The 15497-nt window shown below is 45.7% G+C and overlaps 1 protein-coding gene across 1 annotated transcript in view; it reads left to right on the top strand.

Annotated features, from left to right (window-relative positions):
• Positions 1 to 15497, top strand: part of LOC144170672 (uncharacterized) — a 142123-nt gene that overhangs the window by 39451 nt on the left and 87175 nt on the right. Inside the window, exon 2 of the mRNA XM_077700607.1 lies at positions 13140 to 13179. The gene's annotated coding sequence lies outside the window, so the exon portion shown is untranslated. The remainder of the gene's footprint in view (positions 1 to 13139; positions 13180 to 15497) is intronic.

Genomic DNA, 15497 nt, shown 5'->3' with positions numbered 1-15497 from the left:
ATTAAGAAACATTCCCTCTACGTGAGAAGGAGTAGCCGGCACTCATATATGGCGCAAACCTGTCCTTTTTTTGTGATGTAAGAAATAAGAAGGAGGCTTAACGTAATATAGTAGCGAAAGCGAAAAAAAAAAGCCTGGCAGTTTCCCTAGCATTTATAATGAGTTTCTTCACTTTGTGCCTATCAGCTCCCACTGTTATTATATTATCAGCCGAAGGAAAAAAACTAGCACACATACAGCACGCGGCCGTGGCAAAGCTTTAATTCTCGTACCGTGATGGGCGTATGGGAAGAATTTTGCATGTACAGAAATACGCAGGGAATGGGCCATTCAAAGAACTTAATGGAGACGTCGTGTCTTAATACGTTAAATCCTTAAGCCATAACCACCTTTAACTTTTTCAATCCCGGTGCTTTCGGGGGCATCGATGCTTAACTTTTATGCAAACTATTATTAGCATTCCAAAGCGATCAATACTTTCCCGTATCTCGCCAAGTTATCTACAAATTTAGTCCTGCTTTTTGTTTATCCTTGATAAGTACTGAATTACGTTGTTGATCATATTTCTAAAAGACATCTGAGTCATTATGTTCATACAAGAATAAAGTTCTTGCTCATTTATTTCACCATTAATACTTGTTTTCCACCAACTCATTATCCTTATTTATTTAATGTAAACGTTTGTGTCTCGCGCACCACGTGTGAGTTACAGGTGAGTCACAAGTGGCTTATACGTGTGTTACGTATGAGACCCAAAGTAAGGCACTCCAGGAGGGTAACTTGACTCCATATTTGATACACTCAGAATAAGGCAACACAAACTCAAAATCTGTTCTTATTTATGAAGGAAACTGATCTTAAAAAGATGATAACGGAATTCAAAAGTGTATGCTTTTATTTTTGCGAGAAATGCCAGGTGGCAGAGAACTTCAGCACCCCCCACCTCCCCTCCGAACTACTGGCCGCAGTGAATGCTGTGAAAACAAACCGGGGGAAGGTTTGTTCAGTCCCCGCATGAAAGGCACACACACCAGGAAATTTGCGACAGGTTTTAAGTCTTACACAGTTTCTAGTAGCTGGTTCGTTCCGGGGCATGCCGGTGAAGGAATTCGTAGTACAGCCGTGCTAAGTTTTCTTCGCTGGGGTTCAGGCGGGCCAACCGGTTCAACGGAAGACACAGACAACCTGCTTTTGTCGTCTCGATTTTGATTAAGGAAGCAGAGGCAGACTTTGTATCGCAAACAGGAGCCCAGGAGTGCTGTTTTTGTTAACGCTACCGGCGCCGCTTCTGTTAGTCATGCAGTGTTTGTCTTTCGCCAAGCGTGGTTGGATTCATTTGAGCGGTGCTATGGAGCAGGGCGCCAGATAGTTTGCCGCTTCCCCCCTGCCGTTAATATAAACTAGTCAAGCGATATTCTAAGGTTACTTACATTCCTGCAGATGCTTAAAAAGGTTAAAAGTACATGGCATTAGGTTAAGTAATATGAGAACTGCTATAGCAGCTATAGGGAAAGAAACGAGAGAAAATAATAAGACGGGACATAGGTGATCAGAACCAATATTATTGGAGTTATGCTCGGTTACTGACAAATAATTTAAAAAGAGAATTCTCAACGTGAGCGCCCTTGTTAGATAATAATAAAAAAAACGAATCTTTGGGAAAGCTACTACTCCCTCCCACCCCCTTTTTTCCCGCAACAGCAACGAAGAAGGTGTGTGTAATACACCAAATGATAGGCGCACATTTGCATCCGTAAGCGTTATTTCTAATTCGTTGGAAGGTGCTGCACATAACAAGAAAAAAAAATGAAAAAGGACTTCCATTAGAGGAGCGCTTTTCTACGAAAACATCGACAACTGCTAGTGCACGTGGTCTAAACATGGAAAACCTTCGGCGAAAAAGATTACCATTTCTGAAGGTGTTGCATGAGTAGGTTCATGAGCGCTTTCCGTAAGTATGCGGTGTCACTTAGTAGGCGTAGAAAATATGGCTTTTCAGTGAGTGGTTGAAGGGTGGCCACTAACTGGACTGTACTCCGTATGAGCCAGACTGAATAGAGCAGCCCCGGTTTGGCGCAAGTACAGTCCACAATACTGTAGCACGATTGCAGCCATATCAGGAAGGGGAAATAACTTTATTCGGTTCATATATTTTCATCATCAAGTTAACGTCCAGTTGGATGTACCGCCCTGTCTATAGGTGTTAGTGGCAACTAACAATACCACGTAGCTAACAGTGTAATTTGCGTACCACAGACTAATGAACATGAATAAGGTTCTAGGACTGCTGCAGAGCGTTCCCTCCTTTTTAGCGTGAAAATTGTTTTAAGATGTTCTTCACCAGTGTTCCAAGTTTGGAAAAAGTAATACCAGGAAGGAAATGCGCTAAGGAAAGAAATTTTGCATATAACTGTACTGCGTGTCCGCTCCTAATTAAACACTAGTTTTACTAAACCTAACATTCATATCAACGTTTTATACTACTTTCTTTAATCGAACACTCACGTGGAAGGATTTTTGTTATTGTTGGGACGGAAGGAAGGAAGCAAACTCTATTAAGAATGGATGGCCCAAAGTTGCGGGGGGAAGGGGAAGGGCAAGGCACGCGTAATCCACGCAGTCTTTGACCACATGTGTTCAAAAAACAACAAGCGCATCGCAGTGAAACGTGATAACGGGGAAAACGCGTCTCGAAACTCTATTCTTAGCATTGACTTTCCTTCCCTTTTTTGGGGGGAGACTAGGCTGAAAATGCGCGTTCAAAATTAAATTGACTCGCTTCGATGTAATGGGATTCTCCCCTCCTTCCGAGAGCAGCTCTTGTGAAAAGGTGGCCCTACAAGCATTCGCAAGATAAAAGCATACAGGGAAAATAAGTGTGACACACTGAGCCGGGCCACACTATTCATTATTCCAGGCTTCTCCTTGCTCGGTGTATCTTGGAAGGGACAGGAACGTCAACTACGGGCGAAGGGGAAGAGTGATTGATTTTGGAGACGTCTTTCGGCAGGAGATAGGAAGGGCATGCTCGAGATGCGAACGTGGAGAGGGGGGGGGGGGGGGAGACGTGAACTGAAAAAAGGGTATTAGTGCGGGCTTGTTGGTACATACTGACGTTGAACAAGACTGGGCGCTGAAGCGTCCAGTGTCTTTTTTGTCCCGTTCGAGCGCTGTTGCCTAATATCAGAGATGTGAAAGAAGTTTTCGACGAGTCACTTCAAGAACATTTGCCTCGATGATCTCAGTGGCATCAATGCAAACGCAACTACACGAGTGAGAATTTAACTATCCTCCCCGAGTTCGGGAACTAGGGAGGGTCAACGCACCCGCCTGCCGAAAGACGACCGCAGCTTGTGTCGCGGTCGAGTACTCCGTCTGGGCACAGGCTGAAATGGCTGTCGAGGTTGCAAGATGGGGCGCGCAGCGAGGCCTAACATGGTCGACGTGCCGGTGACACGTGGTCCCGTCCGTCATGCGGACAAGCAGCGATGAGGCACTGACAGGACGTACCAACAGACCAGGGTGGACCAGGACGGAAGTTACTGGCGAAGACCGGAGCTTCAGACTCGGGAAAAGGCCCAGGACGGTACCCCAGGTCAGCAGCCCACATCTGCTCCAGATGCTTCAGGAGCGCTGTGGATCGGAGGTCCGGATTCAAGGCTTCCAAAGATGTCTTGAACATACAGCTCAACAGGAGCTCTCAGACGGCGCGGCCAATCACATCAAGACGCGTGGTCCGGTACTGAGGTCCACCCCTTGAGGGAGGCGTCAAGGACAGCCGTCATGAAGAAGGCACGTGTCAGAGGCAGTTGGAACAGCGCGTTTATTTTGAGCGGCAACCCAGAACTCAAGGCTCGGTATTGATATGTGGAGGGTTGTGAGAAACAGATGAGGTACGACATGATTATGATAATGTTCGTGAGAAGCAGACGAAGTGGAAGGTGAATTGGACAGGAAAGTAACAGGCACCTTCCATGTATCCTTGAAGCGAGCACTAGCGCAGCGCACAGATTGATGCGCACATGAGAAACAACTTACAACTACGACACACTATTTATGTGGTATACGTGAAAATAAAGAACCCATTGACGGAACAACATATTTAAAAAAGTAAACAAGAAACACCCATCTAAACGTAAGAGTACTTTTCAATGTGAGGCATTCAGAAGTTAGGTTAATGAGAATAACTTGTACAGCAAAAGAAGTATTTAATAATCTATCTGTGAGAATTGATGCGGCTCCTCTACTCGCTGGCAGAAAAGAGAAAGGAAGTCCTTCGATATAGTGCACACATTTCCGAGACTGAGAAGCACTCGCTGCGTGATAAGCCTGATGTGAAGTGAAGAAGTCAGAGGGCTGTGAAAGAGCACCCCGAGATCACTGACCTCGTTAGACCTTTACAGGAAAGCGTAGAAAACAGCAGACGGTGGGTTTTGTGGCGATGCCTTATAGCCTTAGTTATGGCTGTGTTTAAAGTTAAACCATTTTTGCTGCACAAGGTGACAAATGAGATACGTATCTCTAGAGGGCATTGCATTCCTTAACACCTCTATTTTGCCTAAATAATTTCATATCGTAAGCAGAGAGATGAAAGGAAAAATGTTCTTATTACGGTTGAATAGAAAAGAGGGTCCAACACAGAACCTTGAAAGACGTGGCTGGTTGCCGTGTAAATAACTTTTACTCGTTATTCAGACGTACCTAAAATGTTCGGTCAAGGAGATAGCTGCACATCACGGCAACAAGGGTAATGTGTACACCGGTCGCAGGAAAATTCTCTAGTAATAATGAAGTGCTCACTACATAAAGACCTTGCAGAGGTCGAAGTAGATGATGTCCGTCTGGCCTCTCATAAGCGGCTGTCGAAGCCTGTGTCATGAAGCTGGCGATATTCGTTATTGTTGAGCGAAGAGGAGGAGGAATAAGCGTTTATTAGAGCAGTCAAAGTTCTTTGGTCGACCGCCAGGTTGAGGACCTCCTCAGTACAGAAAGCTCTGGATCTGGGTGGCCTGTTTCGCCCGATCTACCAGGTGTTGATGATCCGGGTTAAAGTTCGTCATCCGATCATCCCACTGCTTAAATCAAGGGTTGTGATTTGGGGCAAGAGATGATGTGTGGCGGCACTCCCCCACCATGTGGTAGAGAGTGCATGACTCTATGCAGAATTTACAATTGTATGCGTATAAGGTCGGGTGTATGGTGTGTAGTGATGTACTGTGTGGAAATGTTTGTCTGGACCTGTCGGTAGAGGACCATATGAGAGACCAGAACAAAAAGGACGTACTCATTCGGTATCAGACCATTTTTACCAAGCAAACCGCAGCAACTTCGTGATGAGCTCACTCAAAGAGCTCCGAGGAGACATGCAGGAGGGATTATGGGCAATAGTTACTAACCACTGACCAGACACAAAAATTAAGAGCCCTTCCACCCCGTGAAGAGGGATGGCCAGCAAAGCTGCGGTACCGAGCCTCCACGTGAGGTTTGACTGGGTTGTAGTCCAAGGGGTGCACGAAGCAAAACACGTTTGTTTGTAATTTGCGATTGAGCATTGTTCCTGGTTATTAGCTGAAAGTCCAGTCCTGTCCAGTCACTGCTCCTCGCGCATGCTCAGCACGCCTCTTCACGAGCCACGTGAAACGGCTATCAAGCGGCTCCGACTCGGCGTCAGACTTGGCTACTGCGCAATTGAGGCGCACACCTGGGCACGCGCCGGCGTCAGTGCGTCTGCCGCGGCATTGACGCAACACAATTCAACACAATCCACTTTAATCCAATCCAATCCAAATCCAAGCCAAGCCAAGCCAAGCCAAGCCAAGCCAAGTCAATCGAATCGAATCCAATCCAATGCCCCTCGCGCTTGCGCAGAACGGCCCTTCACAGCACACGCGAAACTGCTCAACCTCTGCCAGTGTAGCTTACGCTACAAAACACACAGGAATCGTGGGTATAAATTTATTATAGCGCGGGTATGGTAATCACGGCGCATACTCTCTGAAGTCCCTATGAACTTGTTAATTTTGTATGATTTTTTTATATGATTTTTTCCGTGCACCGGGGGTGTGGCGCGCAGTTTTACGATTCCGGAAATTTGTGTGGGCTCCGCAACGTGGCGCTACGCTCGCTAGTGATTACTGTCTACATCGCTCTGGGACCGGAGACGATCTGCTGGATCCTAGCCATTTACAGCTTTGCTGTAAAAACACGACCAACTTTCTCTTGATGGATTCTTTGGTTGGTCATTCCCACACTGCGAGACTGACCGACCAAATGTGCTACTCTGGAGGTACGCACCATTTTTTCTAGTGAACAAAGTGAACAAAAGTAAACAAAATAAATGCTTCCTGCGGCTGGAATCGTACCTGGGTCCCTAGCGTTATGAAGCCGGCGTCTATCCGATTGCTCCATTCGACGTGTCTTGACTTTAGCCCCTTCATATTATCACAAAACGGATGCTTGACACCGAATAATGAGCCGTACTCTGGGATCACCCTAATACAGCGTTCTCAAAATGCAGTGCAACAAAGTTACGGTAACTGTACCCGCTCTTGAATGTATAATAATGGCATTTTGCTCCTGCATGCTGAGAACACTCTCAAACAAAAATTCTGCTGTAGCAAAATTTGGGATCTACGAGCAGCCGTCTTTAGCCAGACGACCTATCCGCGCCGTTGAGCTGTGACAGGTAGAAATGTGTGACTTGAACATGAAAGACAGACACTTATAGTTATACAGAGAGATGTAAACATCGTGAAACGCACCCTGCACATTTCAGCGATGGCGCTGCTAGACGTTCAAAACAAGGAGAGAGACGAAAACACCCAGTCGCGTATTCTCTAAAGTTATGTTGCTTATATTTTATTTAGCTCGTTTTCCTGCGTAAACTGTCATCACAGGTACGAGTCTGATGAAAAATAAATAGAGATGAGGCGATGTTTCATCTATCGCAGCGGTGATGGGGAAAACGGCGGATGTCGGTCCACGGCACCGCGAACGACTGTGAAAAGAAAGAGTTGCGGACGGAGGAAGAGATGTGTACGGCGGAAGAAGCAAGAACAGCGGGCGAATTTGGCCGTGTCACATTAATCAGCATTCCGAACGGCGACAGATATAAAGCATCGGCGCGCTAACGCCGCGGGGAAATCGGCGAAACAGGAGCGGCGAGAGGCGCTAGCCGTGAAGCGCGCGGGGGTGATAGACGAATAAATGACGCTTTTTTGACGCCTCATCCATCATAGCGGAATGTCCTTCAGCGCGGCAGCAGCTATCCGCCGCTGTCCACCCAAGATGGGCGAGGTGGAATAGGCAGCCTAAAGAAGCAGTCACGCTTGCCGCCCGGGCCAACTGAAGTGAATCTGAAAATGGTAAAAGCGCTCAGCGCGGGTGGAGACTGCCTGTGTAGACACAGAGAGAGCATACTTGCTGTCGTGTTCCGTGCAAGTCTGGCACGTAACCAAGGTGAAAATTTTGAGATAAACCCCCTGATATCACCATGAGAATAAGCGAGAAAAGAAAAAGTTCACGAGGGCAGAATGGGTAGCAGGAGAGGAAGCAAAAGAAGGCAATTAAGGGTAAAAGAAGTTCATAAATTAGCAAGAAGAAAAACGAAAGCCCCGCTGTGATATGTTAAAACCACCTCTTTTATTTTATCTCAACAAATTGTTGGTGTTGATAGAAACTGTTGTCACATTGTTTGTATATTGCTTTAGCTCTCGCAGTTTTCGGGCCTATAAGACCATTAGAAATTATTCTACGTACCAGTTCAACGTTCTGAATTCTAATTGCACATTAAAAAACGCAGTGCGCCCCAGCAAAACTTTCGGGACAACCAGATGTTTTACGGGGAAATAATTGGTAACGCATGTACAAAATAACCTCAATATTAAAATATACGCTGAAGGGATCCTCGTTATGTAAACATCAGAAGAAGCATGCGCTGTACCAACAACGAGAACAAGAACGTTGCTCAAAGCCTGCGCATGCCTACACGCGTAGGGCAGAAGAAATAAAAGCAAGCGCGACATGAACGGAGTATCGCATCGGGGCTCAGGTTAGCGGAATATATAACTCCCCGGGATAAACAGAGAAACACAAGGAAAGGCGGCGGACAACACAGGGGAAGCTCGTGGATGCTGCCCGGGCTCCTCCGACCAAGCAGTGTCGACAGCGGCTGCGCGCCCTGTGCAGCAGCCAGCGAGCAGCGCAGCGCTGCTCCGAAGCCAGGCATCAATTTGCAGGTATCGATTTTGCGGTTTGCGACCTCCGGCGGCGTGCGCACACCCAAGGTCCGCACTTTCCCCCTCTCCCCCCCCCCCCTCCACGTTCCCCACCTTTCCCCGTTTCCCTTCGCGTTCTTCTCTAACGCGCTCCCTCCTTTCCCTAGTCTCCCGAACCGGGTTTCTGTCGATAGCCATTTTCCTATCGGGCATGCTTCCCGCAGGAGAAAAAAAAAACAGTACAAATAAATGGGAAACGTATAAGGTTCAGGACAGGCTTGAGCCGTATGTAGCTACCTGCGCGCTGGAATCTCCCACCGATGCCACCACAGCCGGCTGTAGCAATGCGTGCGCCCCGCCCGCGGTGAAGACCCGCGCACGCAGGCTCAAGGATGCGGGGCGTATGATAACGTCCAATGCACGACCTGGTGTTTTGCAAATCAAGCGTGCGCGCATGATACTTCTGCGAAAGATCGGCCTTGCGCCGAGGATCGAGCGTATTTATTCCCCTTTTCTTCCGGTGAGAGCGGGGGAAGACGGACGAGCGTGTATGCAGTTCTGAAGCTACAACTTTAATATAGGACGGCTAGAAGACGAAAAAAATTTCTCTGAATAATCGTTACGAAGAAGTTTGCAGCACACGCCTGCCAGACCGACGGATCTGAAGTGACAAGTACCTACATTTTTTTAAATACCCTTTTCTAGGGAATCGTTCGATCAATGTGTTGTTTTTTCATCTAGCGCACCCAACAAGTGCCTGGGCATTGTTTGTGCTTTAAGGGAGGACTCCGGGATGTATTGAACTGTACTGTTTTCTTACTGCGAGAAAAAATTGCGTACACGGATTTATTTGCGCCTCGGCGTCCATGAAAAATATCTGTGCCACACTGTAAAAACAATCCGTAATTTTACAGAAAAATTACGGACCACATGGCCGTAATAAAACACACCCGTGTTCCGTTTGATGCAGATCAAAGAAAACACCCGTAATTTAACGGAAGTGCGCTCGGTCCCTCAGTATACGGATGCCCTCTCCGTTACACGTTACACGGAATCTTTCTCTGCTTTGCAAAATACGGGCGCTTCCTCTGTATGATGCAGAACAGAAACAGATCAGTTTATTAATAACTGCAAGAAATATATTGTCGTATGGATCGTCGGGAATTGATCGAGAAGCGAAAACTGCGCCCGACAACATTCGTGGCGTAATGAATGCGGCTCTGTTTCGTTAGTGTCTAAAGTGTAGTAAACTTAGTGAGGACCATGAGGCCCATACCGCTCAACACGAGCGCTGTATCTTGTCTTTACGACGCTCCGGCGACGTCGCTGCCCCGGACCTGCAAACTGCACATGCGTGTGTGACCATCACACTTGTAGAAAATATAAGGTCATTTGCGTGCAGAAGCAGAGTTGCGGAAGGTAATTTAGTTCTTAAGGAATCAATATCGGCCGAAGTATTTAGCTTAAAGCTTAAAACCAAAGCACAGCAAGCACTATTCATGCAGTGAGAAATCGCTGTCGCAGCCAGTCACACACATTTTTGCGAGCGCTTTCTCTAAACCGCGGAGTTGATGGCGATCAACTATTGCGGGGGCTTCGCGGAACCTTACTGCGCAAGCGCTATTTAAGAAATCGCACTTTATCAGTCAGGAAATCTTGTATCAGCCACGAAGCTAGTAAACACCGATGTATGGCGCACGCAGGGTGGACATCCATGTAGTATACAGGTTGTTCGGCACAAGTGCAGCGTTCGTGCGGTGGTGCAGGGGTCTCGGGCGTCGTGCCCATTCGATCAACGTCGCAGGTTCGATTCCTCGTTGAAGATTTTTTTTTTGCTTTTCTGAAGGTTCTATCAATTACGGAAAGACGTGCTTTTTGAAACGGAGTGTTTGTTTTGTTACGGCCTTTCCGTACTACGGAATGTCCGTTCTTAAAATTCCTTTCGTTGTTTAAATTACGAAAATGTGTCCGGCAACCTTTTACCAGCAGCTTTCTCCGTAAACTTGGCCATTTTTTTTACAGTGCATTTTCTTCATAAAACGAGAGGGATAATGCGCCGCAGAAGGTTTCAGTGGTACTAGTACCTCTACACACCTTCCATGCTTCACCTCCAGATCGTTGTACCAGGTTCGAAATGCTGCCTGGTCCGGTATAAACGCCACCGGATGCCACGGGAGGCTGTACTAGATAGGCCCAACCATGCTATGTGAGGTTCCCTGGGACACAAATAGCATTTGATCTCCAGACAAGGATTTAGCAACCCTGGTTGAGTACATTTGCTAAAAACCTCCCAATGATTATACAATCACACTACTGGCCTTCAGGCATTCGATAGGTGTGACGGCAGATCTTTGGGAGAGTCCTTCGTCCTGCGGTGTGGACATAACCAGCCTAAATATAAAGATAAAGATAAAGATAAAGATAAAGATAAAGATAAAGATAAAGTACCTAAGTGGATGTTGTTCCTTAAGTTTGGTTTGCGGCTTCATCAGTTTAGACCGTATACAGTCACTGCGATGTCGGAGTCATTTTTGAAGTCAAAGTTGTGTAGGCGGTGAGTACAGCCTTGGCAGGGTAATAAAAGCACCTGCAGCTGGTGCCACTTACACACAGGCACGCATTCAGTAGCTAATACTGCGCACTTTAAGCTGCCTCATTTAACCCTGGCAAAAAGAAGTGACCATGAGAGCCCCCTCCATTAAATGGCTCCATTTGTGTAACGTTCGCTTACAATAAAGCGCACTGTTTGCGGCCTGAACGAGCGGCTTTTGGTTTCGGTTTATGCGCGGGATTTTACACTCACATAAGATTTAAAACCGGTGCTCAGTCGGAATTGCTGACTGTATGGTTGCAGCTGTGGCGTTCACGTATCTGTCCTAATGTTCCTTGTGCTCAATCTTAAAACAAACGCTAAGGTCAACAGAATGCCCAAAACAAAACTGAGGGAGGAAAAACAAAGCAATGACAGCATGCGTGGAACCTGACAGCACATGCCTTTAAGAGCCGCATAAAGCTGCAATTAATGGTTGTGGGAGGAAGGGGGAGTGACACTCTGCCGCGAGGGCGCACGGAGGAGTGTCATCGAGCGAATTACGGCAGCGTGTAAACTTTTATGTAGAGCGTACGCAAGTAAATTTATCCTAGATTTTGTACTGACAAATCCCGAATTCGAGCACATATTTCGGTCCTCTGCACCGGCTGCGGCTTTGTTATAGAGGCGAAATGGAAAAACAAAAAAACGTGCCAGTTGTTGACGCATGATTTATGCCTGCTGTACAGACGAATAAGATATGTTGAAACGGCGATTCATATACAGCATTTGTTGAAAGTTTGTTGGCCGAGCCAACATTTTCTAGGCCTGAAATATTTGAAAACTGTATCTGGTGACATCAAGAGAGAAAGAATAGTGCTTCGCGCGAAAAGACTCGGAAATTGATGGTGACATTTTAGCATGGCCCATGTACTTTTTACAAAGACCGTGCGTTTATTGAAGCTCCAGCAACTCTGCATATCATACTTACACGCATTAGTCATATTATTACTAGTGTTTTTGTGTGATGGACGTCTCGCCACCGACTTCGTACCTCATCAAAAAGTAATAAAGCCCAGTTGTTCTGCTTTTGTATAATTTCGAGCCCACCATTACATTGAACCCGATACGTGAAAAAAAAACGCTAATTACACTTTAATTAGCTTCTGTGTACGGTGTATACAAAAAGACATTATTCGTTAATTCATACGCAGTGTGATTGTTTTTGTTTTTTTTGTGTTGGGCTTTTAGGAACCCGCATTAGATGTTTTTTCCTAGATTATACGCCGTGCTGAATGATTTTTGCTGTGGCGCAAACATTAGTGATAGTTGATTTTCTCCGAGGACGCAGCCATGCATGGCGTTCTAGGCACTGTAATTTCTGATTTATTACACCGACACATGTATAGTCATAGAAAAATAAAACTCGATCCCTAAAATATGAACCAGAACACACAAATAGCGCGATTTCTTTCTATGCAAGCCAAGTTGATGCGTGGCCTAATTAAAGTGGCAGAGTTGAGAAATCTGTCTTTCCAAATACACCAGCAGTGCGCCGTTATTGGGCCTCCACAAACCGTGTTTTTCAATTTTGCACGTTCTGGTTGATATTTTCGTCTTTGCATTTCATTTGACCATGATTATACATAAAGACCCACTTGCAATTTTATTTTTCTCCATTCAAGCAGTTTCGTCAGCATATAAAGGACAGAAACCGGACATCAAAACAGGTCTCTTATTTACAGATAATGAAGATAATCTGTCTCGCTATTCAAATGCCTGATTTTTAACGGCTAAACGTATGTTAGGCAAGCACACCAGAAGAGGGGTGACCTGTAATCAGAAAATCGTCAGGAAATAACCCGCACTGAAACCATTTTAATTAAAATAACAACACAAAAGAGTTGTGGAAATAAATAAAATGTAGGTAGGGGCTCTCGATGATTTTTCCGAGCTTCTGTTGATTACATTTTGGGGGCCCAACAACGAAATAAGCATCCTGATATTGATGCAAAATACGGAACCCTTTCGTAGTCGTTATTCGCCATTAATACGTATTTTTGAGAGATAAAACTAGATAAAGACTTGATAAAACTAGCGATTTTAGAGATAAAGACTGGATAAAACTAGCATGCTTCTGTTTTCCCGTAACTTTACGTCCATCGAGAACATAAAGTCACAATTTGTCTTTACGGCCTCTCCAGAGATGCACTTGTAGCCCCATGCAACACTCGCACTTGTCAATTTTTGTATCCATTGTTGTGTTTTGGACTGCTTTAAATATTTTAGCTCGAAACTAAACCCCCTCCAAAATCCAGCTTGCTTCATGAAATTTTATACATACACAATTTTCGTACACTGCACATTTTATAACACCTTTTTTGTCTTTGCAGCATCGCATTCGCGGGAGCACCCGTCGGGTTCATCAACAAGGTAAGGATCTTATTTTGCACACACTGACATGGTGTTAAAGCTCCATCAAGTGCGAAGAAAGCAGAACGATAGTGCAGGATTTCTACTGTCATCAGTATTAGACACTACTCAGTCATATTTTTTTATGCCGTATACAATTAAAAAGGGTCTATTCCGCACAAATAGAATTCTTAACAGCGCACCCTGTTAAAGGGACCCTCCAACACTTCTGATAAACGTTTTCACACTTTCCTTCCCGTCTGAAAGCACTTCAAAAGATATAGTTATCGCCAGCACGGAGTGGCACTGCGTGATTTTCTCGTCGCACCAGATACGCCTTCCGTTTCTGCTTTGTTCCTGTGGCTTTATTTTTAAATTGCTATTGAAAAGCGTTCATTGCTGCAACTGAAGGAAAACCGGCCAAGAGCCGCACGTGGCCATAGTGACGTAATTCGAGTGGTCGAAGAACGTCAAGACCGGGAAAGAGAGAAAAATCTTAGCAGCGAGTTTCCAAGTTAACTGATGGGCATAGAGCAGTAATTTTTGATTGAGTTACTTTGCCGCCCCCCAATCTGGGTTGGTTGACTACGTTCTGCTAGCATTTGAGATTTCAAAAAAAAAAAAAAAAGTCGCAGAAAGGGTATCAGGGTCCCTTTAAAGGGGCCTTGAGTACGAGATGCAAATTGGAAAGCACTAATTCTTGATAACTTATTTAGCTGCATTCCAGCCGCACAAGACGTTTTTTAACTAATAAAAAACGCGAGAAATTTTGAAAAGCTTTGAACTTTCGTGCTACTGTGACGTAATATGGGCCAGCAATAAAGACAGGGTTATCAGTGTTTTAACTGCACGAAAGCACTCAAGTCATACAGTAAAATAAAACTAGAAGCCCCACTGTAATCACCCAGGCCTGTTTCTCGGTGGTGGCCCCGGCCGGCGGCCGTCAATTGCACCAACAAGGTTCTGTGACGTCATAGAGGTATTGCCGGGAAGTAGCAGGGGAGTCACCCCTGCTCCATATGTTTTCCTTAATATCTCGATCATTCGTTGAAAGGTTGCGCTAAAATTATTATCGTTTTTATATTGCTAAGAAGCTTTTTATGAATCAAACTTGTGTTTTGTCTTCATGGCCCATTTAGGGAAGTTTAGGACCAGGAATTCAGCGGTCTAAGCTTTAATGCTAACCAAACCATAAAAAGCCTAAGCGACCGGCTCACACCATCTCTACTTCCTAACGATGCCGCCACGGCCACCAGGTGTTATCGCGTACCGCGCAGATGAGGAAGGGATTTTATACTGAAACAAAATGCGCAGGAGAAGAAAAAATGCTACGTGGAGGAGCTTTTTGTTTAGCCTCGCCAGAGGCGCTCGAAAATTAATCCCTAGAAATAAAGTTTGAACGGAAAGATCACGCAACGGCTGGTCTTCACGAGTACTCACTTGAGGCGTTTCTAATCCCTTCCCCTCTCCTGTCCCCTTGCGCCACAGACTAGCTGCTTCTGGCCCAAGAGGCAGCGAACACAAGGCGAGAAAAAAATACTGGGAAGGTTTGTGGCGCATTAAGTAGGATTACCTCCAGGTTGAGCTCCCGACTAATCTCTTAATCCCAGCGGTAAAGGCGCCTTTTAGTGCCTGCGGCAATTCCGTGGTGAAAAATAGGCTTTTTGCAAGGATTCCGCTCACTGCTGGTAGCTATGATGAAAGTAAGAGTAAAGAAGCGTTTGATGTTCGTTAGCACAATGTTGAGCGCCGGTCGTAGCAAGCAGAGAAAGCAAGTGAATTTTTCGGTTAAAGTAAGTTAGGGAGTTGCTTCTAATGAAACACTCTTTACGGGAACATCGCGTGAGTAAATATTTTTTGTGTTTCCAAAATTTAACTTAGCTCATTCTTATTGCTGACATTGTGGTGTTAACGCACGCTGTGATCCCCAAACCAACCGAAGTCTTTTCTACCCCATACACACAGACTAATTCACCAAAGCACCTTACTCCCCCTTTTTCCACGTCTTTGTCGTACTCCCATAATACCGCAAAGTCGCCCTGGGCGCGCTTATGCGCGGGCCTACCAAGATAGAGCAAGTGGTGGGGAAGGGCCATACTTACAAAAGCATCGTCTAAGCTTGTAGCGAGCTCTAATGCAGACTTGGGCTCCTCTTGTGCACAAAACTTCTGTGGTGATAGATCGAATAGGCGTGCCGAAGTTCCGTGCATACGTGTCATCGAGTGACGTAAATTTCCCGGAAAGCTCGTCATTGATTAGTGGGGACTAGAGCAGCGCAAGCGACTTGTGCGGGCACCGAAGCAAGCAAAAACCAGGCTACCACTACTTCCTGTAAAGCG

This window comes from Haemaphysalis longicornis, unplaced genomic scaffold (genome assembly GCF_048455015.1).
Source record: "Haemaphysalis longicornis isolate Haplotype H1 unplaced genomic scaffold, Haemaphysalis longicornis Haplotype H1 scaffold_2, whole genome shotgun sequence".
In the NCBI taxonomy this organism is placed as follows: domain Eukaryota; kingdom Metazoa; phylum Arthropoda; class Arachnida; order Ixodida; family Ixodidae; genus Haemaphysalis; species Haemaphysalis longicornis.
The sequence above is the reverse complement of the archived record's forward strand: the minus strand, read 5'-3'. Positions and strand labels throughout refer to the sequence as shown.